The sequence below is a fragment of the Arachis ipaensis genome, chromosome B05 (genome assembly GCF_000816755.2).
Source record: "Arachis ipaensis cultivar K30076 chromosome B05, Araip1.1, whole genome shotgun sequence".
Lineage (NCBI taxonomy): Eukaryota > Viridiplantae > Streptophyta > Magnoliopsida > Fabales > Fabaceae > Arachis > Arachis ipaensis.
Genome location: NC_029789.2, coordinates 147,320,007 through 147,341,233, shown reverse-complemented (window position 1 = coordinate 147,341,233; position 21,227 = coordinate 147,320,007).

Sequence of the window (21,227 nt, the reverse complement as noted above, 5' to 3'; positions counted from 1 at the left end):
TATGTAAATTGTAGGCAGAGTTATTTGAATTTAATTTTATATAATGGATTATGTTTCGTTCACTCAGTACTATACAATTGTATTGTTTTCGGTTCACCATGAGTACTATGTTCGGTTCACCATGAGTACTGTGTTCGGTTCACCATGAGTACTGTGTTTGGTTCATTCTGCAGAAAGCTGTTTGAATTTGATTTTATATAATAGATTATGTTTCGTTTACTCATGATCAGTACTATACAATTGTATTATTTTCAGTTTACCATGAGTACTATGTTCGGTTCACCATGAGTACTGTGTTCGGTTCATTCTACACTATTCAAAACTCTTCTTCCTCACCTTCTACTGTTTCTTCACCAAAGAGAGAAGGAGAAAAAGACAAAAAAATACAACAGCAACAACAACAAAAGAATGACGATAAAGAGAAAACACGTGAAGAAGAAGGAACGCGAAAAAGGAGGAGAAAGAGGAGAAGGAGGAACGCAAAGAAGAAGGCGAAGAAGAAGAAGATGCTCCGTGCGTAAACAAGCGTGAGAAGAAGAAGAAGAAGAAGAAGAAGAAGAAGAAGAAGAAGAAGAAGAAGAAGAAGAAGAGAAGCGTGGGGGAGAAGAAGCGTTGGACGATTTCGTGTGTATTGGGCGCGTGTATTTCACGTTTCATTTAATAGTATTGGATTTTTTTTGTGTTGGGTCAATTTAGTTATATGATTACATAGAAGTGTAACATCCCCGAGTAGACAATAGGTCAGAGATTAACATAATGTCCTTTTATTAATCTCAGTAACATAATTGATGCAATTAAAATCTCAATAATAATTTTAATAAAAGAACCATTTTAGAGCTTAACTCTATAAATAATGTCTTTTATTCAAATATCTAATCATAATATATATACTATCATTACTTTAATAAAGATTCTTTGTTGCTCTTATTATATTGAAGATAATATTTCAAAATTCTCAAATATAAATAGCATGCATTTTAGATTAGATGTTATTGGTGTAAAGTAAAACACTTTACGACTAAGAATATGTTAAAAAGTAGTCTAGACCATAAAAACAAGGGGAATTATATGGTAAAGATATAAGTTTATAGATCTTTCCTTTTATGGAATGAGAAAGAGATTGAAAAAGTTAGGACCCACATTTTGAACAATAAAATAATCAAAAATAACTATAAAAAGAATTTATATTCTCTTTCTATACAATTTTAATCTGTATAGTAGAGTGTCCTAAAAACAAATGCATGTGCATTTCCTTTAATTTGGCTAGGAGATAGATGTATATGGTAGATCTTTATTAGAATATAATCTGCTACAATATTATTTATAAATCATAAATCATTTTCAATAGAAGAATATGTGTATAATGACACAAATTGAACCCTAAGCCTTTGGAAAAAGATTCTTGAATCTTGCCACTAATTAGTAGATTATTATTCCCTTGTTACTGGCAACCATATTTTCTCATCATTTCTTTTCCAACTATGTTTTTTTTAATTTATTTAATTTTTGACTTGTGAGACTCAAGCTAGGAAATTCGACACATACATTCATTCTCTTATATTTTTCTTTTAGTCTATGTCATGTGAGAAGAAATTTTTTTTCATATAATTTAAGGTAAACCGAATGCTATGATGCCTAAGACATGGTGTCTAACTTACTAAAAAAAAGATAATATTAAATAATTATATATTAAGCATTCAGACTCATTTATAAATTCTCATATTAATTTTATCCCTAAGCAAAAAACAAGAATGATTATTGGTAAGGAATGAAACTTTTTCTTCTAAGGAATCTCACTGTTATAAAGGAGTGGTTATGCACTATGCACCTTGTAAAATTTTAAGCTTGAATTGGAGTATAAATAAAGTATAAACCATTGCATATATGGACCTTAGGGTAAAGCACAAAAATAGGTACTCCACTACTGCTTTAGTGGATAACTATTCCTCAATTGCCATATATGAATAGTTTGTGGATTTTGAACTTTCAAGGCTTAGATTATATTCTGGAATATATCTATGATCAATCATCAATTTGGCTGGCCCTCATAAAATTTCAACTTTTCTCACTTTTATTATTGGCCCTCTTGGTAAAAGAGGTACCATTCTTAATAATCCATTAATTATTTGGTTTACCTTTTTTCTTTAGTTTACCCTTAAGTGGAATCCATTTAGTTATCTCTCTTCATTTAATTTCCACTGCTTAATTATTACACTTTAATAATGTTCCATACAATTATTAATTAGTGCTTAGTGATAATTTCTTGATTGTTGTAATTAATAATTTTGGAGTTAGATTCTCTACAAACAGACAAATACAACCAAAGTTGACAACAATGAAAAAATATACATAAGATTTTTTAAGGTTTAATTAGTTATTGGTCCTATAATTTTGCAAAATTTTTAATTAGGTCCTTATACTTTTTTTTTTTAATCGGGTCTCTGCACCAAATTTTTTTTCAATTCGGTTCCTCTTAACAGTAATTGGTTTAATTATATAGGAATCCAATTAAGAAAAAAAATTGGTGCAGGGACCTAAATAAAAGGAAAAAAAAAGTATAGGACCTAATTAAAAATAAAATTTGGTACAAAGACTCAATTATAAAGAAAAAAAGTATAGGGACCTAATTGAAAATTTTGTAAAACTATAGGACCAACAGAATAATTAAACTATTTTTTAATACAATGAAAATTAAATTAAAATAAGAATAAGTCTAAGAAAGTATGCGATATATATAGGTCAATGAGATACATACTGAATCAAACAATAATTAATGAATCCAAATATAGTCTTCTTTAAAATATAGTTTGTTTTCAATAGAGGAACAGAAGTAAGAAGAAGAGAGAGATGTAGGTTTAATTTATTATTAAGATATACAAATGTTAATTAAGTGTTAGTTGGATAATCATTCACAAAAAAGGAACATTTGTTATGTGTTAATGGGTCTCATTAGTACTGACGCTAATCATCTATATGATACAAATATGTCGCAATTAAGCAATTTAATTAATTAATTATTCTTAATTCTTAAATAAGCAATTGCGTGCTGTTCTCAGCAAAAGCACTTAGCTAGACAACGATGCGTTTGAGAGTTTCTAAATAAAAAAATAATGATAAAGCAATTTCTAAATAAAAAGTCAAGTTCAAATAGATATATACTAATAGTGAATTGGCCGAATGATAATACATTTATTATCTTTCAGTAGTTTTAAATTCGAATTTATTTTGAGAATAAAAGAAAAAATATAAACTATAAAAAAATACTTAAAAGATTTAATTATTGACAAAAATTATTTTAATAAATATAAATAATAAAAAATTCTAAATATTATTTATTTATTCTTTTTAGTAAGTTAGGTACAATGTAATAGGCACCATAATATTCACTTATAAAGAAATAAGTGCACTGCAAATATGATTAGATACAGAGTATCATGAATATTCTAAAAAATTCGTATCCCAGTAAACGAGACAGCATAGATTTTGACATTAATTAATTTAACTTAATTAGTAGTTTCATGCATGGGGCCAACCCCATATATTTTTTCTTTCCACAAAGAGAACATAAAAGAGGCAGTGATATCATTGTGTAAGCTGAGAAGGACAAGCAATATTCAAATGCAAATGGCACCCCTGTATTGATAATAATGTACATTATTATGATTAAAAAATAGTTAATTGTCATTCAAAAAATCACGTAATGGAACCAAAAGGAACTAATTAGGGTTAATTCGTGTCAACTCTAGTTTACCGTACACTTGTGGCGCTAATATGTGTTGAACTTTCGAGAAGATTGATCTTATTATTTAACGGTTAAGAATGTTTTAATTTTTCTTCTTCTTAAAAAAATACAGAAATGAAATTCTCCAACATAATAAGAAAAGGAAATAAAATTATATTATATATATTAATATAATTATGCTTGAGGAGGGTTTGATTCATAAACTTTTAACACTTTACATATTGTTCAATCCATAAATTAATAATATAACTAACTATGTTTAGGTACGTATTAAAATATGCATAGATTAAATATTTTTTTATTCCTATCGTCTTAAGTCAAAATTAAAATCGTCTGAAATATTTTTTTTATTAATATCATCTTTAACGTTAAAAATCGTTTTAAAATCATTCTTTTTTAGTTTTTGAACTAAACTACCCTGGTAAAAAAAATTAAAAAACCTCTTTTATTTTTCACCCTCATCCCATCCTTTTTTATCCTAACTCACCCACACGAAGAAAACAACAAACAGAGAGAGAATAGGAACACGAGGAAGAGAAGGATAGAAAAGAAACGGTGGAGTCGTCGCCGCTGTTGAGCTAGTCGAGAAGAAGAGTGGTAGAGTAGAGAGAGGAGATCGAATCAGAGAGAAATTTCGAAGAGAAAGAATTCGTAGATAAGGAGAGCTCGCTGGCGTAGATGCAGCGCTAGCCTTCGTTCAATCTCTTTGCAGTGCTGCGCCTCCAATCTTCCTTCTCGTCGTGCCGTACCGTGTCTCCTAATTCTGCCTCCTCGCAGCGCCAACTTGCGTTCTTCCTCCTTGCAGCATCGAACTTCCGTTCTGCCTCTTGTAGTGTCGCGCCTTTATTCTGCCTTCTCGTCGTACTGTGTCTATTTTTTATCTCCATTCTGCTATTCTCCTTTTTCGTTGAATTTTTGGTTGATTTGAAAAAACAGGGTTCAGGTGCAAAGAAAAGGGTTGGAAGTAGTGGGAGGGGTGGTAGTGATTTAGGATAATAAATTGGTAATAGAAAGAAAGGTGTGATGGTTATAGTGGTAATGGTGATGGCGATAAAAAAGAGAGGGGAAGGAGGAGAGCGCATGTGCGTAACGATAGTGTTGATGATGTAAAGGTTAGTGGTAAGGGTGGGGAGGTTTTTTTTTATTTAATGGTAAAATTATCCGAAAAATATTGTTTATGGATAAAAAGATGATTTTATAATATTTTGTAATGTTGAGGATGATTTTAATAAAAAAAAAGATTAAAAACGATTTTGATTTTGATCTAAAATTTTAAAGATAAAAAAAATACTTAACTCTTAAGATATTAATGTACAAAAATTATCCAAATGAAGAATATTTTATATCAATATTACTAGAAAACTGTGTTCACAAACACTCACAAAGCAAAAAAAAATAGAAGAAAAGAAAATAATTGAAAAAGAAAAGCAGGAAAAAGAAATGTATAAAATTAAAAGAGGTGTTGGTTGATAGTGTTTACATATTTTATTCTACTGTGTTTACAATCAATGCATCATTTATGTACCAATTGGCATTATATTTGATTTTAAATATGTGAGATTGATGTTTGATATTTTCGGACTATATATTCTAGCAAACCACCAACCTATAATCATCATACTATAAATAGTAGAACAAGAATAGAAAAATATGTTGAGAAAAAAAAATGATGATAAAACACACTACAAGAAATATATAACAGCTCCTCGCAAATTTGCCGTGAAAACCGCCACTAAATTAACATATAGTGACTATTTTTAAAGTTGTTTTTAAAAAGATGACACTATTTAGTAGGATAAAGCCAGTCAAATTTGTTCATGAACCAACTTGAATTCGACTTAATAAATTGAACTGAGTTGATGAGTCGAATTTAAGTTTAAAATTAATAAATTAAATAAGTCAAGTTTAAATTTGGATAAACTCAGTTCATTAGCTCATTATGAACTGTTTCGATTATATATATATGGGCAATTTACCATAATAAATAAAGTGGCTTCCAATATTACCAATATATACAATTTGCAAAACGGATACCAAAATGCATTTTTTCCATAAATTATGTAAATCGCGATAGGGCACCCGCGGTTAACAAATACACGTAAACCGCTACAGGGGAGTCACGGTTTATGTTCTAGGCCAAAATTAACATAATCTGCGATAGGGGTGTCGCGGTTTATGTGTAAATGAGTAGTGTGCATAAACCGCGACAGGGGTCCAGCGGTTTATGAGTTAGTATAAATACGCTTTAGGGTATTGCGGAAGAAAGGAATTCAAATATTGATTTCTCAAAAAGTGCAGTAAATAAAACAGAGAGATCTCAGGGTGGGATTGAAACAGAATTCCTCCAATTCTCCAACACCCAAGATTCAAACAAAGTGTAAATGAAATTGAAAATAAGAAAACTAAGAGGAAGAGAATTCAATTCTCCTTCCCCAAGACTCAGAATCTCAAAATAACTCCCAACCAAAAGCTCTCCAAAACTACTCAGCAAAAACTAAAAGGAAAGCTCCCCGAAAAACTTAAATTCTAAGCTATTTATACACTCTCTTCAAATGATCTTCAAGCCTTAAATTGGGCCCTTGCTCTTGACGGAATTGGGTTGACAAAAGTCTCTGTTGATTGCTCTTGTAGTTGGAAAGAAACCCACTTGTGAACCGGGCCATGAACCATTAAAGCTTGAGTCAAAGTTTGAGGCAAACTTTGACTCAAGCTTTTTGTAGCAGCTTGCCTCCCGTGCTGTCATCCACGTTTGGCTCAAAGTTTGAGGTCAAACTTGAGCTCAAACGTGGATCCTCCCTTGCATATCTTTTGGCCAACGTTTGGCCCAACGTTTGAGGCAAACGTTGGCGCAAACGTGGCTCAATTAAACCTTCAATCAGGGACTCTCTTCATACTCAAATGGCGCCAACGTTTGACTCAAAGTTTGAGGCAAACATTGGCGCAAGCTTTTTGCTCCCTGGGTGTTCTTGTTGTGGCGCCAACGTTTGACTCAAAGTTTGAGGCAAACGTTGGCGCAAGCTTTTTGCTCCCTGGGTGTTCTTGTTGTGGCGCCAACGTTTGACTCAAAGTTTGAGGCAAACGTTGGCGCAAGCTTTTTGCTCCCTGGGTCTTTCTTCTTTTGCTCTGAGGGTGCCAACGTTTGACCTCAAGTTTGAGACAAACGTTGGCGCAAACTTTTGATGCCTCCAAGGTGAAGTCAAGCTCTTCCTCACGTTTGAGCTAAAGTTTGAGGCAAACTTTGGCTCAAACTTTTTGTTCTTTCTTGCTCTTTGCCATTCCTTCTTTCTTCAACCTTCTTCAAAGCTCTTTTCACCTATCATCAATCAATCAAAAACATCAAAGCTATGCTCAAAATCATGAGATTGTTTCTCTTTCATAATATATGACAATTATAGCACAAGATCTCATGAAAATGCATTAATTTATCCATGGTTGATTGAATCAAAGGAAACATGAAATTCTACCCAATTGGCTTACTTATGGCTCAAGAAAGTGCATAAAATCAATTGAAAACAAAAGAAAAAGACTAGTGAAACTAGGCTAAGATGACTTGTCATCACAACACCAAACTTAAAGCTTGCTTGTCCCCAAGCAAGAAAAAAATTATTGAGAAGAATTTATTGCTTGTCCCCAAGCCTAGAAAGCCTCCTCCAAGCATCAAGCAACACACTGCTATAACCTCTCATTATTCCTTTGTCCTTGATTATTATTTTTTTTATAAGCTTTAGTTCAGTGTCATGTGTAACAAGCTCTTTTCTTTCTTCATGCTTGACACATTATTCACTATAGACACTTGGCTCACATTCCTTCTTAGAACATTGATGCCCAGCACCTCTTTGGGTTACTAAATGCCTTGTAGTTAGGTTGCTCTTGATAGTGGACTTTCAGTTGATGATCCCGGGTTAGTTAACCCAAGTCACCAAGTGTTGATGCACTCCAAAGAACTTAATAATCCAAGCAGATCCTAGTACAAAGACACCACAGGCATATATTCTAAGGTTCAAGCTATTGGTGTCTAGCTTTGTTTCTTTTTTCTTTTGTTCCATTGCCACCTTTGGCTTTTTCTTTTCTCTTTTTGTTTTTCTTTTTAACCAAGGACTTTTATTTGATTGAGATTCATAGACAGTGAGCTACTTTTTACTTAGAAGGAGACAGTTTAGTTCTTTTATTCACTAAAAGTGAGCTATCATACAATCACACATACATACCACCACTTACTATTATTATACTCCCAGCTACCAAAGAACTATCTCACTTCACATTCCAAACATTTCTTTTATTGAATTAAAGATGCAGGGGACAAAGTATGCATTTAGTTAAGTGAAAGTAAACATACAAGCACACACTTAGACTAGCTTACTTATTCTAATAAAAACAAACATAATACAAAGACTATTAACTAAAATGACTACTAAAGATGCAAAGACTACTTTAAACAGATAGGATGCATGCTTTTTCTTTGTAGTGATGAACAAGGAGCAGGTCCACCTTTTATTTATCATGCTTTTTCTTTCTTCTTTCATTTGCTTGGGTGTTGGTGTTCCCTGTGTCCATGTCTAAGGTTATCTAGGGTTATCTAGGGTTATCTAAGGATTTTCTAGCGTTATCTAGGGTTTTTTAGGATTTTCTATGGTTATCTATAGTTTTCTAGGGTTTTTTAGGTTTTCTAGGGGTTTCTAGGGATATCTTGGGTTCTTTAGGGTTTTCTAGGGTTTTCTAGGATTATCTAGGATTTTCTAGGATTATCTAGGGTTTTCTAGGGTCATCTAGGACTTTCTAGGATTATCTAAGGTTTTCTAGAGTTATCAAGGATTTTCTAGGGTTATCTAAGGTTTTATAGGATTTTTAGTGATTTCTAGGGTTTTCTAGGGTTATCTAGGGTTTTCTAGGATTTTCTAGGGTTATCTAAGGTTATCTAGGGTTATCTAGGGTTTTCTAGGGTTTTCTCGGGTTATCTTGGATTCTTTAGGATTTTCTAGGGTTATCTAGGATTTTCTATGGTTTTCAAGCATTTTCTAGGCTTTCTAGAGTTTTCTAGGGTTATCTGGGATTTTCTAGGATTTTCTAGGGTTATTAGGGTTTTCTAGGGTTTTCAAGGGTTATCTAGGTTCTAGGATTATCTAGGTTTTTCAAGCGTTACCTAGGATTTTTTAGGGTTATCTAAGGTTTTAAAGGGTTTTTAGGGTTTTCTAGGGTTATCTAGGGTTATCTAGGGCTTTTTAGGATTTTTTAGGATTTTCTAAGACTTTCTAGGGTTATCTAGGGTTTTCTAGGGTTATCTAGGGTTTTCTAGGGCTTTCTAGGATTTTCTAGGGTTTTCAAGGGTTTTCTAGGTTTTCTAGAGTTTTTTAAGGTTATCTAGGGTTTTCTAGGATTTTCTAGGGTTATTAGGATTTTCTATGGATATTAGGATTTTCTAGGGTTTTCTAGGGTTATCTAGGGTGTTCTAGGGTTATCTAGAGTTTTCTAGGGTTATCTAAAGTTTTCTAGGGTTATCTAGGGTTTTTTAGGATTTTTTAGTGTTTTCTAGGGCTTTCTAGGGTTTTCTAGGGTTATATAGGGTTATCTAGGATTTTCTAGGGTTATCTAGGGTTTTCTAGGGTAATCTAGAATTTTCTAGGGTTATCTGGGGTTATCTAGGGTTTTCTAGGGTTTTCTAGGGTTATCTAGGGTTTTCTAGGGTTTTCTAGGGTTATCTAGGGTTATCTAGGATTTTCTAGGGTTATCTAGGGTTATCTAGGGTTTTCTAGGATTATCTAGGGTTTTCTTGGGTTATCTTGGGTTTTCTAGGGTTATCTAGGGTTATCTAGGGTTTTCTCGGGTTATCTAGGGTTTTTAGGGTTTTCTAGGGTTATTTAGGGTTTTTAGGATTTTTTAGGTTTTCTTGGATTTTCTAGGGTTATCTTGGGTTCTTTAGTATTTTTTAGGGTTTTCTAGGGTATATAGGAATTTCTAGGGTTTTCTAGGGTTATCTAGGATTTTCTAAGGTTATCTAGGATTTTCTAGGGTTATCTAGGGTTTTCTAGGATTATCTAGGGTTTTCTAGGGTTATCTAAGTTTTTATAGGATTTTTAGGGTTTTCTAGGGTTTCCTAGTGTTATCTAGGGTTTTCTAGGATTATCTAGGGTTATCTAGGCTTTTCTAGGTTTTCTAGGATTTTTTAGGATTATCTAGGGTTCTTTAGGGTTTTCTAGCCTTTTCTAGGTTTTCTAGGGTTATCTAGGATTTTCTAGGGTTATCTAGGCTTTTCTAGGTTTCTAGGATTTTCTAGGATTATCTAGGGTTCTTTAGGGTTTTCTAGGGTTTTTACGAATTCCTAGGATTTTCTAGGGTTAATTAGGATTTTCTAGGTTTATCTAGGGTTTTCTAGGGTTATCTAGGATTTTCTAGGCTTATCTAGGGTTTTCAAGGGTTTTCTAGGTTTTTTAGGGATTTCTAGGGTTATCTAGAGTTTTCTAGGGTTTTCTAGGGTTTTCTAGGATTATCTAGGATTTTCTAGGGTTTTTTAGGTTTTCTAGGGCTTTCTAGGGTTATTTATGATTTTCTAGGATTATCTAGGGTTTTCTATGGTTATCTAGGGTTTTTTAGGGTTTTCAAGGATTTTTTAGGTTTTCTAGAGTTTTCTAGGGTTATCTAGGATTTTCTAGGATTTTCTAGGGTTTCTAGGGTTATCTAGGGTTTTCTAGGTGTTTCTAGGGTTATCTAGGGTTTTCTAGGGTTTTCTAAGGTTTTCAAGAGTTTTCTAGGTTTTCTAGTATTTTCTAAGGTTTTCAAGAGTTTTCTAGGGTTTTCTAGTGTTATCTAGAATTTTCTAGGGTTATCTAGGTTTTTCTAGGGTTATCTAGGGTTTTTTAGGGTTATCTATGGTTTTAAAGGGTTTTTTAGGGTTTTCAAAGGTTTTCTAGGGTTATCTAGGGTTTTCTAGGGTTATCTAAGGTTTTATTGGATTTTTAGGGTTTTCTATGGTTTTCTAAGGTTTTCTAGCATTTTCTAGGATTTTCTAGGGTTATCTAGGGTGTTCTAGGGTTATCTAGGGTTATCTAGGTTTTTCTAGGTTTTCTAGGGTTTTCTATGGTTATCTAGGATTCTTGAGGGTTTTCTAGGGTTTTCTAGGGTTTTCTAGGTTTATCTAGGGTTATTTAGGGTTATCTAGGGTTTTCTAGGTTTTCTAGAGTTTTCTAGGATTATCTAGGGTTCTTTAATGTTTTCTAGGGTTTTTAGTAATTCCTAGGGCTTTCTAGGGTTAATTAAAATTTTCTAGGGTTATCTAGGGTTTTCTAGGGTTATCTAGGATTTTCTAGGGTTATCTTGGATTTTCTAAGATTTTCAAGAGTTTTTTTAGGTTTTTTAGGGTTATCTTGGATTTTCTATGGTTTTCTAGGGTTATCTAAAGTTTTCTAGGGTTTTTTAGGTTTTCTAGGGCTTTCTAGGGTTATTTAGGATTTTCTAGAGTTTTCAAGAGTTTTCTAGGTTTTCTAGGGTTTTCTAGGGTTATCTAGGGTTTTCTAGGATTTTCTAGGGCTTTCTAGGGTTATCTAGGGTTATCTATGGTTTTCTAGTGTTATCTAAGGTTATCTAGGGTTTTTTAAGGTTTTCTAGGGTTATCTAGGATTTTCTAGGTTTTCTTGGGTTTTCTAGCGGTATCTAAGGTTCTTTAGGGTTTTCTAGCGTTATTAGGAATTTCTAGGGCTTTCTAGGGTTATCTAGGATTTTCTAGGGTTATCTAGGGTTTGTTAGGGTTATAAGGATTTTCTAGGGTTTTCTAGGTTTTCTAGGGTTATCTAGGATATTCTAGGGCTTTCTAGGGTTATCTAGGATTTTCTAGGTTTTCTAGGGTTATCTAGGGTTTTCTTTTGTTTTTTAAGGCTTTCTAGGGTTTTCTAGGTTTTCTAGGGTTTTCAAGGGTTTTCTAGGTTTTCTATGGTTTTCTAGGATTATCTAGGGTTTTCTAGGGTTTTTATAGTTTTCTTGGGTTTTCTAGGGTTATCTAGGATTTTCTACGGTTATTTAGGGTTTTCTAGAGTTATCTAGGTTTTTCTAGCGTTATCTAAGGTTTTATAGGGTTTTCTAGGGTTCTCTAGGGTTAACTAGGGTTTTCTAGGGTTTTCTAGGGTTATCTAGGGTTATCTAGGATTTTCTAGAGTTATCTAGGGTTATCTAGGGTTTTCTAGGATTATCTAGGGTTTTCTAGGGTTATCTAGGGTTTTCTAGGGTTATCTAGGGTTATCTAGGATTTTCTCGGGTTATCTAGAGTTTTTAGGGTTTTCTAGGGTTATCTAGGGTTTTTAGGATTTTTTAGGTTTTCTTGGGTTTTCTAGGGTTATCTTGGGTTCTTTAGTGTTTTTTAGTGTTTTCTAGGGTATATAGGAATTTCTAGGGTTTTCTAGGATTATCTAGGATTTTCTAGGGTTATCTAGGGTTTTCTAGGGTTATCTAGGATTTTCTAGGGTTATCTAGGATTTTCTAGGATTATCTAGGGTTTTCTAGGGTTATCTAAGGTTTTATAGGATTTTTAGAGTTTTCTAGGGTTTCCTAGGGTTATCTAGGGTTTTTAGGATTTTCTAGGGTTATCTAGGGTTCTCTAGAGTTATCTAGGGTTATCTAGGGTTATCTAGGCTTTTCTAGGGTTATCTAGGCTTTTCTAGGTTTTCTAGGGTTTTATAGGATTATCTAGGGTTCTTTAGGGTTTTCTAGGCATTTCTAGGTTTTCTAGGGTTATCCAGGGTTTTTTAGGATTATCTAGGGTTATCTAGGCTTTTCTAGATTTTCTAGGGTATTCTAGAATTATCTAGGGTTCTTTAGGGTTTTCTAGGGTTTTCTAGGGTTTTTAGGAATGCCTAGGATTTTCTAGGGTTAATTAGGATTTTCTAGGTTTATCTAGGGTTTTCTAGGGTTATCTAGGATTTTCTAGGGTTATCTAGGGTTTTCTAGGGTTTTCAAGGGTTTTCTAGGTTTTTTAGGGATTTCTAGGGTTATCTAGGGTTTTCTAGGGTTTTCTAGGATTATCTAGAGTTTTTTAGGGTTTTTTAGGTTTTCTGGGGCTTTCTAGGGTTATTTATGATTTTCTAGGATTATCTAGTGTTTTCTAGGGTTATCTAGGGTTTTTTTAGGGTTTTCAAGGGTTTTTTAGGTTTTCTAGGGTTTTCTAGGTTTATCTAGGATTTTCTAGGATTTTCTAGGGCTTTCTAGGGTTATCTAGGGTTTTCTAGGGGTTTCTAGGGTTATCTAAGGTTATCTAGGGTTTTCTAGGGTTTTCTAGGATTTTCTAGGGTTTTCAAGAGTTTTCTAGGTTTTCTAGGGTTTTCTAAGGTTATCTATGATTTTCTAGGGTTTTCTAGTGTTATCTTGAATTTTCTAAGGTTATCTAGGTTTTTCAAGGGTTATCTAGGGTTTTTTAGGGTTATCAAAGGTTTTAAAGGGTTTTTTAGGGTTTTCAAGGGTTTTCTAGGGTTATCTAGGGTTATCTAAGGTTTTATAGTATTTTTAGGGTTTTCTAGGGTTATCTAGCGTTTTCTAGATTTCCTAGGGTTATCTAGGGTGTTCTAGGGTTATCTAGGGTTATCTAGGTTTTTCTAGGTTTTCTAGGGTTTTCTAGTGTTATCTAGGGTTCTTTAGGATTTTCTACTGTTTTCTAGTATTTTCTAGGGTTGTCTAGGGTTATCTAGGTTTTTCTAGGGTTATCTAGGGCTATCTAGGGTTATATAGGATTTTCTAGGTTTTCTAGAGTTTTCTAGGATTATCTAGGGTTCTTTAGGGTTTTCTAGGGTTTTTAGGAAATCCTAGGGCTTTCTAGGGTTAATTAAGATTTTCTAGGGTTATCTAGGATTTTCTAGGGTTATCTAGGTTTTTCTAAGATTTTCAAGGGATTTTTAGGTTTTTTAGGATTTTCTAGGGTTATCTAGGGTTTTCTAAGTTTTTCTAGGGTTATCTAGGGTTTTCTAGGATTTTTTAGGTTTCCTAGGGCTTTCTAGGGTTATTTAGGATTTTCTAGGGTTATCTATTGTTTTCTAGGGTTATCTAGGGTTTTCTATGGTTATCTAGGATTTTCTAGAGTTTTTAAGGTTTTCTAGGTTTTCTAGGGTTTTCTAGGGTTATCTAGGGTTTTCTAGGATTTTCTAGGGCTTTCTAGGGTTATCTAGGGTTATCTATGGTTTTCTAGGGTTATCTACAGTTATCTAGGGTTTTCTAGGGTTTTCTAGGATTTTCTAGGTTTTCTTGGGTTTTTTAGCGGTATCTAGGGTTCTTTAGCGTTTTCTAGGGTTATTAGGAATTTCTAGGGCTTTCTAGGGCTATCTAGGATTTTCTAGGATTATCTAAGGTTTGTTAGGGTTATAAGGATTTTCTAGGGTTTTCTAGGTTTTCTAGGTTTTCTAGGGTTATCTAGGATATTATAGGGCTTTCTAGGGTTATCTAGGATTTTCTCGGGTTTTCTAGGTTTTCTAGGGTTTTCTAGGGTTATGTAGGGTTTTCTTTGGTTTTCTAAGGCTTCCTAGGGTTTTCTAGGTTTTCTAGAGTTTTCAAGGGTTTTTTAGGTTTTCTAGGGTTTTCTAGGGTTTTTATAGTTTTCTTGGGTTTTCTAGGGTTATCTAGGATTTTCTACGATTATGTAGGGTTTTCTAGGGTTATCTAGATTTTTCTAGGGTTATCTAAGGTTTTATAGGATTTTCTAGGGTTCTCTAGGGTTAACTAAGGTTTTCTAGGGTTTTCTAGGGTTATCTAGGGTTATCTAGGATTTTCTAGGGTTATCTAGGGTTATCTAGGGTTTTCTAGGATTATCTAGGGTTTTCTAGGGTTATCTTGGGTTTTCTACGGTTATCTAGGGTTATCTACGATTTTCTCGGGTTATCTACGGTTTTTAGGGTTTTCTAGGGTTTTTAGAGTTTTTTAGGCTTTCTTGAATTTTCTAGGGTTATCTTGGGTTCTTTAGTGTTTTTTAGGGTTTTCTAGGGTATATAGGAATTTCTAGGGTTTTCTAGGGTTACCTCGGATTATCTAGGGTTTTCTAGGGTTATCTATGATTTTCTAGGGTTATCTAGGGTTTTCTATGATTATCTAGTGTTTTCTAGGATTTTTAGGGTTTTCTAGGGTTTCCTAGGGTTATCTAGGGTTTTTAGGATTTTCTAGGGTTATCTAGGGTTCTCTAGGGTTATCTAGGGTTATTTAGGGTTATCTAGGATTATCTAGGGTTTTCTAGGGTTATCTAGGGTTATCTAGGGTTATCTAGTCTTTTCTAGGTTTTCTAGGATTTTCTAGGATTATCTAAGGTTCTTTATAGGTTTCTAGGATTTTCTAGGGTTTTTAGGAATCCCTAGGGTTTTCTACGGTTAATTAGGATTTTCTAGGGTTATCTATGATTTTCTAGGGTTATCTAGGATTTTCTAGGGTTATCTAGGGTTTTCTAGGGTTTTCAAGGGTTTTCTAGGTTTTTTAGGAATTTCTATGGTTATTTAGGGTTTTCTAGGGTTATCTAGGATTTTCTAGGGTTTTTTTGGTTTTTAGGGATTTCTAGGGTTATTTATGATTTTCTAGGGTTATCTAGGGTTTTCTAGGGTTATCTAGGGTTTTTTAGGGTTCTCAAGAGTTTTTTAGGTTTTCTAGGGTTTTCTAGGGTTATCTAGGATTTTATAGGATTTTCTAGGGCTTTCTAGGGTTATCTAGGATTTTTTTACGGTTTTCAAGAGTTTTTTAGATTTTCCAGGGTTTTCTAGGGTTTTCTAGGGTTTTCTAGTGTTATCTAGAATTTTCTAGGGTTATCTAGATTTTTCTAGGGTTATCTAGGGTTTTCTAGGGTTATCTAGCGTTTTCTAGGATTTTCTAGGGTTATCTAGGGTGTTCTAGGGTTATCTAGGGTTATCTAGGTTTTCTAGGGGTTTCTAGGGTTATCTAGGGGTTCTTTAGGGTTTTCTAGGGTTTTCTAGGGTTTTTTAGGGTTATCTAGGGTTATCTAGGGTTATCTAGGGCTATCTAGGATTATCCAGGGTTTTCTAGGTTTTCTAGGGTTTTCTAGGATTATCTAGGGTTCTTTAGGATTTTCTAGGGTTTTTAGGAATTCCTAGGGCTTTCTAGGGTTATCTAGGATTTTCTAGGGTTATCTAGGATTTTCTAGGGTTATCTAGGGTTTTCTAAGATTTTCAAGGGTTTTTTAGGTTTTCTAGGGTTATCTTGGGTTTTCTAAGGTTTTCTAGGATTATCTAGGGTTTTCTAGGATTTTTTAGGTTTCCTAGGGCTTTCTAGGGTTATTTAGGATTTTCTAGGGTTATCTATGGTTTTCTAGGGTTATCTAGGGTTTTCTAGGGTTATCTAGGATTTTCTAGAGTTTTCAAGGATTTTCTTGGTTTTCTAGGGTTTTCTAGGGTTATCTAGGGTTTTCTAGGATTTTCTAGGACTTTCTAGGGTTATCTAGGGTTATCTATGGTTTTCTAGGGTTATCTGTGGTTTTATAGGATTTTTAGGGTTTTCTATGGTTTTTAGGGTAATCTAGGGTGTTCTAGAATTTTCTAGGGTTATCTAGGTTTTCCTAGGATTATTTAGTGTTATCTAGGATTATCTAGGGTTTTTTAGGGTTATCTAGGATTATTTAGGGTTATCTACGGTTTTCTAGGGTTTTCTAGGGTTATCTAGGGTTCTTTAGGGTTTTCTGGGGTTTTCTAAGGTTTTTAGGAATTTCTAGGGCTTTCTAGGATTATCTAGGATTTTCAAGGGTTATCTAGGGTTTTCTATGGTTATCTCGGATTTTCTAGGGTTATCTAGAGTTTTCTAAGATTTTCAAGGGTTTTCTAGGTTTTCTAGGATTTCTTAGGGTTATCTAGGGTTTTCTATGGTTTTCTAGGGCTTTTTAGGGTTTTCTAGGATTTCCTAGGGTTTTCAAGGATTTTCTAGGTTTTCTAGGGTTTTCTAGGGTTATCTAGGATTTTTTAGGGTTTTTAGGGTTTTCTAGGTTTATCTAGGATTTTCTAGGGTTATGTAGGGTTTTTTAGGATTTTCTAGGGTTTTCTAGTGTTATCTAAGGTTTTATAAGATTTTTAAGGGTTTTCTACAGTTTTCTAGGGCTAACTAGGGTTATCCAGGGTTATCTAGGTTTATCTAGGGTTATCTATGGTTATATAGTGTTATCTAGGATTTTTTAGGGTTATCTAGGGTTTTCTAGGATTATCTAGGGTTATCTAGAGTTTTCTAGGATTTTCTAGGGTTATCTTGGGTTTTCTAGGGTTTTATAAGTTTTCTAGGGCTTTCTAGAGTTATTTAGGATTTTTTAGGGTTATCTAGGGTTTTCTAGGGTTATCTAGGGTGTTCTAGGATTATCTAGGATTTTCTAGGATTTTCAAGGTTTTTGAGGGTTTTCTAAGGTTATCTAGGATATTCTAGGATTTTCTAGGGCTTTCTAGGGTTATCTGGGATTTTCTAGGGGTTTCTAGGGTTATCTAGGATTTTCTATGTTCTCTAGAGTTTTCTAGCAGTATCTAGGATTCTTTAGGGTTTTCTAGGGTTTTTAGGAATTTCTAGGGCTTTCTAGGGTTATCTAGGATTTTCTAGGGTTTTCTAGGGTTATCTAGGGTTATCTAGGGTTTTCTAGGATTTTCTAGGGTTATTAGGATTTTCTAGGGTTTTATAGGGTTATCTAGGATTTTCTAGGGTTATCTAGGTTTTTCTAGGGTTATCTAGAGTTTTTTGGGTTATCTAAGGTTTAAAGGGTTTTTTAGGGTTTTCAAGGGGTTTCTAGGGTTACCTAGGGTTTTCTAGGGTTATCTAGGGTTTTTTAGGATTTTTTAGGATTTTCTAGGGTTATCTAGGGTTTTTTAGGGTTATATAGGGTTATCTAGGGTTTTCTAGGGTTATCTAGGATTTTCTAGGGTTATCTAGTTTTATCTAGGGTTTTCTAGGATTTTCTAGTGTTATTTAAGATTTTCTAGGGTTTTTAGATTTTTTAGGGCTTTCTAGAGTTATTTAGGATTTTTTAGGGTTATCTAGAGTTTTCTAGGGTTATCTAGGGTTTTCTAGGATTTTCAAGGGTTTTCTCTAGAGTTTTCTAGGGTTATCTAGGGTTTTCTATGATTTTCTAGTGCTTTCTAGGGTTATCTAGGGTTATCTAGGATTTTCTAGGGTTATCTAGGAATTTCTTGGGTTATCTAAGGTTTTATAGGATTTTTAGGGTTTTCTAGAATTTTTTAGGGTAATCTAGGATTTTCTAGGGTTATCTAGGGTTTTCTACGGTTATCTAGGGTTATCTAGGGTTATCTACGGATATCAAGTGTTTTCTAAGTTTACTCGGGGTTTCTAGGGTTATCTAGGGTTCTTTAGGGTTTTCTAGGGTTTTTAGGAATTTCTAGGGCTTTCTAGGGTTATCTAGGGTTTTCTATGGTTATCTCGGATTTTCTAGGGTTATCTAGAGTTTTCTAGGGTTTTCAAGGGTTTTCTAGGTTTTCTAGGATTTCCTAGGGTTATCTAGGGTTTTTTATGGTTTTCTAGGGCTTTTTAGGGTTTGCTAGAATTTTCTTGGGTTTTCAAGGATTTTCTCTAGGGTTTTCTAGGGTTATCTAGGGTTTTCTATGATTTTCTAGGGCTTTCTAGGGTTATCTAGGGTTATCTAGGGTTTTCTAGGGTTATCTAAGATTTTCTAGGGTTGTCTAATATTTTATAGGATTTTTAGGGTTTTCTAGGATTTTTTAGGGTTATCTAGGATTTTCTAGGGTTTCTAGGGTTATCTAGGATTTTCTAGGGTTGTCTAATGTTTTATAGGATTTTTAGGGTTTTCTAGGATTTTTTAGGGTTATCTAGGATTTTCTAGGGTTTTCTAGGGTTATCTAAGTTTTTATAGGGTTTTTTAGGGTTATCTAGGTTTTTCTAGGGTTATCTAGGGTTATCTAGGATTTTCTAGGGTTATCTAGGGTTATCTAGTATTTTCTAGGGTTATGTAGGATTTTTTAGGATTATCTAGGGTTTTCTAGTGTTTTCTACAATTTTCTAGGGTTAAATAGGGTTTTCTAGGGTTTTTTAGGGTTATCTAGGGTTATCTAGGTTTATCTAGGGTTATCTACGGTTATATAGGGTTATCTAGAGTTTTCTAGGGTTATCTAGGGTTTTCTAGGGTTATCTAGGGTTATCTAGAGTTTTCTAGGATTTTCTAGGGTTATCTAGGGTTTTCTAGGGTTTTTTAAGTTTTCAAGGGCTTTCTAGGGTTATTTAGGATTTTTTAGGGTTATCTAGGGTTTTCTAGGGTTATCTAGGGTGTTCTAGAGTTATCTAGGGTTTTCTATGGTTTTCAAGGTTTTTGAGGGTTTTCTAGGGTTATCTAGGATATTCTAGGATTTTCTAGGGCTTTCTTGGGTTATCTAGGGTTTTCTAGGGATTTCTAAGATTATCTAGGGTTTTCTAGGATTTTCTAGGGTTATCTAGGATTTCCTAGGTTTTCTAGTATTTTCTAGCAGTATCTAGGATTCTTTAGGGTTTTCTAGGGTTTTTAGGAATTTCTACGGCTTTCTAGGGTTATATAGAATTTTCTAGGGTTATCTAGGATTTTCTCGGGTTTTTTAGGTGTCCTAGGGCTTTTTAGGGTTATTTAAGATTTTCTAGGGTTATCTATGGTTTTCTAGGGTTATCTAAGATTTTCTAGGGTTATCTAGGATTTTCTAGAGTTTTTAAGGATTTTCTAGGTTTTCTAGGGTTTTCTAGGGTTATCTAGGGTTCTCTAGGGTTATCTAGAGTTATCTAGGGTTTTCTAGGGTTATCTAGGGTTATCTAGGCTTTTCTAGGTTTTCTATGGTTTTTTAGGATTATCTATGGTTTTCTAGGGTTATCTAGGATTTTCTAGGGTTATCTAGGATTTTCTAGGGTTTTCAAGGGTTTTCTAGGTTTTCTAGGTTTTTTAGGGATTTCTAGGGTTTTCTAGGGTTTTCTAGGGTTATCTAGGATTTTTAGGATTTTCTAGGGTTATCTAGGGTTCTCTAAGGTTATCTAGGGTTATCTAGGGTTATCTAGGGTTATCTAGGGCTTTCTAGGGTTATCTAGGGTTATCTAGGGTTATCTAGACTTTTTTAGGTTTTTTAGGATTTTCTACGATTATCTAGGGTTCTTTAGGGTTTTCTAGGGTTATCTAGGGTTTTCTAGGATTTTCTAGGGTTATCTAGAGTTTTCTAAGATTTTCAAGGGTTTTCTAGGTTTCCTAGGATTTCCTAGGGTTATCTAGGGTTTTCTATGGTTTTCTAGGGCTTTTTAGGATTTTCTAGGATTTTCTAGGTTTTTCAAGGGTTTTCTAGGTTTTCTAGGGTTTTCTAGGGTTATCTAGGATTTTTTAGGGTTTTCTAGGGTTTTTAGGATTTTCTAGGGTTTTCTAGGTTTATCTAGGATTTTCTAGGGTTATGTAGGGTTTTTTAGGATTATCTAGGGTTTTCTAGTGTTATCTAAGGTTTTATTGGATTTTTAAGGGTTTTCTACAGTTTTCTAGGATTAACTAGGGTTTTCTAGGATTTTCTAGGGTTATCTAGGTTTATCTAGGGTTATCTATCGTTATATAGGGTTATCTAGGATTTTCTAGGGTTATCTAGGGTTTTCTAGGGTTATCTAGGGTTATCTAGAGTTTTCTAGGGTTTTCTAGGGTTATCTAGGATTTTCTAGAGTTTTTTAAGTTTTTTAGGGTTATTTAGGATTTTTTAGGGTTATCTAGGGTTTTCTAGGGTTATCTAGGGTGTTCTAGGGTTATCTAGGGTTTTCAAGGTTTTTGAGGGTTTTCTAGGGTTATCTAGGATATTCTAGGATTTTCTAGGGCTTTCTAGGATTATCTAGGGGTTTCTAGAGTTATCTAGGGTATTCTAGGATTTTCTAGGGTTATCTAGGATTTTCTAGGTTTTCTAGTGTTTTCTAGCAGTATCTAGGATTTTCTAGGGTTATCTAGGTTTTTCTAGGGTTATCTAGAGTTTTTTAGGGTTATCTAAGGTTTAAAGGGTTTTTTAGGGTTTTCAAGGGGTTTCTAGGGTTATCTAGGGTTTTTTAGGATCTTTTAGGGTTTTCTAGGGTTATCTAGGGTGTTCTATGGTTATATAGGATTATCTAGGGTTTTCTAGGCTTATCTAGGATTTTCTAGTGTTATCTAGGATTTTCTAGGGTTATCTAGTTTTATCTAGGGTTTTCTAGGGTTTTCTAGTGTTATTTAGGATTTTCTAGGGTTTTTTAGGGCTTTCTAGGGTTATTTAGGATTTTTTAGGGTTATCTAGGATTTTCTAGGGTTATCTAGGGTTTTCTAGGGTTTTCAAGGGTTTTCTCTAGGGTTTTCTAGGGTTATCTAGGGTTTTCTATGATTTTCTAGGATTTTCTAGGGTTATTTAGGGTTATCTAGGGTTTTCTAGGGTTATCTAGGAATTTTTAGGGTTATCTAAGGTTTTATAGGATTTTTAGGGTTTTCTAGGATTTTTTAGGGTAATCTATGATTTTCTAGGGTTATCTAGGGTTTTCTAGGGTTATCTAGGGTTATCTACGGATATCTAGGGTTTTC